Here is a 3,064-nt window from a genome sequence, read left to right as displayed (position 1 = left end):
GGCAACTGAAAGAAGTTATTATAAACTCTGAAGAGTCATAGCTTAGTAGGAAAAAGAAAATGAAGATGAAAAATGTCATAATTAAGCTTTAATTATGCTATCATTCCCAGGGAGATAAGAATTAAAAAAAATACAATTAAATTATACAAAATTTTATTTTACTTTTTTAGCTTCCCTCAGTGAAAATATGGCTCAACATTTATTCCCTTATGAAAAATATATAATGAAGACTGTGTGATTTTCATTCGTCTGCTTAGCACAAAGGTCCTGAGACTGTCTTTGTAATTATTGGCATTTTTCACTGTTACATGAGATCATCCATGACTGCATTCATTGCACAGACATGACCTCCTGTTCAGCCCTTTGATCTTTGTCTGAAGAAGTTGAGTATGGATGCCATTCAAAAAATATTGGTTGCAGGCATACCAGTATTTCAGGCATTTTAACTTGCTTTTCACCCACCAAAATAGCAGGAAGGAACCATAAATACACACACACATGCACGTACAGAATGAGAGCAAGAAATGAAAAACAAAATTTCAAAGAAAATTTACACAACAGCTCCTTTCCACCTCTTCTGAGCAGAAACACACTGACCACAACAGTATTACCTGATGGTCCTCTATTTTTTTTCAGTGTTACAGCTTAGAATCATCGAATCAGTAAGGTTGGAAAAGACCACTAAGATTATCTAGTTCAATCATCAGCCCATCACCATCATGTCCAATAAACCATGTTCCCCAGTGCCGCCTCTCCGTGTTTGTTGAACACATCCAGGGACTGTGACTCCATTACCTTTCTGGGCAGCCTGTTCCAATACAGCACCACTCTTTCAGAGATTTTCCTTCTATCCAACCTGAACATGAGCCAGCAGTGCCCAGGTGGCCAAGAAGGCCAATGGCATCCTGTGTTGCATCAGGAACGGCGCTGCTAGCAGGAACAGGGCAGTGATTGTCCCCCTGTACTCAGCTCTGGTGAGGCCACACCTCTAGTACTGTGTCCAGTTTTGGGCTCCTCACTGCAAGAAACACAGTGAGGCCCTGGACTGGGTTCAAAGAAGGGCAACAAAGCTGGTGAGGGGTCTGGAGCACAGGCCTTACGAGGAGCGGCTGAAGGAGCTGGGATTGTTCAGTCTGGAGAAGAGGAGGCTCAGGGGAGACCTGATTGCCCTCTGTAACTACCTGAAGGGAGGTTGTAGTGAGCTGGGGCTTGGCCTCTTCTCTCATGTAACTGGTGACAGAACTAGAGGGAATGGCTTCAAGCTGCGCCAGGGGAGATTTAGGCTGGACATTAGCAAACACTACTTCTCTGAAAGAGTGGTCAAGTACTGGAATGGGCTGCTCAGGGTAGGTAGAGTCACCAACCCTGGAGGTGTTCAAGGAACGTTTGGATGTTGCATTGAGGAATATGGTTTAGTGAGAACTATTGGTGATAGGTGGATGGTTGGACTGAATGATCTTGTAGGTCTTTTCCAACCGTGGTGTTTTTGTGATTCTGTGATTCTGTGAACCTCCCCTGGTGCAATCTGAGGCCATTATCTCTCATTCTATCACTGTCACTGGGGAAGAAAAAACCAACCCCCACTTTACTAAAACCTCTATTAGTTGTAGAGAGCGATGAGGTCACCCCTAAGCTTCCTCCTCTCCAGCCTGAACAATCTCAGCTCCCTCAGCCACTTCTCATAATCCCAATGTTTCAGACCCTTCACAACTTCATTGTCCTTCTCTGGACATGCCCCAGGACCTCAATGTCTTCCTTGTAATGAATATGGCCCAATACTGAACACAGTATTCAAGGCGAGGCCTCACCAGAGCTGAGCATAGGGGGACATTCACCTTCTTGGTCCTGCTGGCTGCAGTATTTCTGATACAACACTGAGACATCCTCTCATTTTTTTTAGTGAATTTCCTGGTCAAAGTTTGTTTCATGTATTCTATGGTAGAAATACATGCATCATGACACCTGCTCCAGCAGAAAAGTCAAACAGAATCTTCCTTTTACCTATTAACAGACAGCAAAGAGACACAGACTCATTTTCCCTTTGTTGCAGTCACCTCTCAACAAGTAATGAAAAAACAACAAAAATATGAAATACTGAAATAGTAAAACCCTAAGGCATGGAAACAATTGGTATGTGTGGAGAGAGAAGATTAATCTCTTCAAACGAGTGACCAAGTGATCTACTAAATTATTCACTAAGACCATCAATGTTTGCTATTCTTTCCAAAGATCAAAAGGTCTTTATTTATGTAAGTAACCGATCTTGCAGATGTTAAATCACTCTGACACTCCATATTAAATATACATTATACATAAAATACATTTTACACTATCGGTCACCTTCCATGACTGATCACACATATGGGAACGTGAAGGCTGGGATCGAAGTCCAAGTTTTATATCACAATATTCATCCACAGCCAACAGAAGAAAAGCGATGTTGCTCAGCTTCGTGACTAAACAACAGACACTCCTATAAAGCAGCATGATAACACACCATGAGATCAGTCCAAGCTCTCTCCAGTCGCTCCAGGTGGAATCCAATCCACGTAGGAGAATATCGCCATTTCCTGGCAGCGGTGAGAGAGCACCCGAGCAGCTCTACACAGCGCTGCGGGCCCGCCTGGGCTGCCGGCCAGCACATGGCCCCAGCCCGGGCTCCTGGGGCAGCTCAGACGGCTCAGCCCCGGCGGTGCGTTACGAAGGCCGGGCTGCAGCAGCGAGGTGGGACGCGGGACCCTGCAGGCACGGCGGCGTCTGGGAGGCACGGCGCGTGTGGGGGCAGGCGAGGCCCGCTTTCGCCTCCTCCCATCAGCGATTCCTTCAATTCCCGGGTTTATTCAGTTCTACCCCTCTACGGGAAGCACGGCCGCGCCAGCACACGCCCCCCCCCCCCCGCGACCCGCGCCTCCCGCGAGCGGTGACCGCCGGGCCAGGAGCGCGGGGCGGCGATTGGCTAACAGCGCGGGACCGGGGGGGGGCGGGCGTGGATTGGCTGCCACGCCGCCTTTGTTCGGCTGTGGCCACAGCCGCAGGAGACAGCGGAAGTTTGAGCGCCGCGGCG

This window comes from Lagopus leucura, unplaced genomic scaffold (assembly GCF_019238085.1).
Source record: "Lagopus leucura isolate 7727_CA_CO unplaced genomic scaffold, USGS_WTPT01 Super-Scaffold_100008, whole genome shotgun sequence".
Taxonomy (NCBI): Eukaryota; Metazoa; Chordata; class Aves; order Galliformes; family Phasianidae; genus Lagopus; species Lagopus leucura.
Note: the sequence above shows the minus strand (reverse complement) of the source record.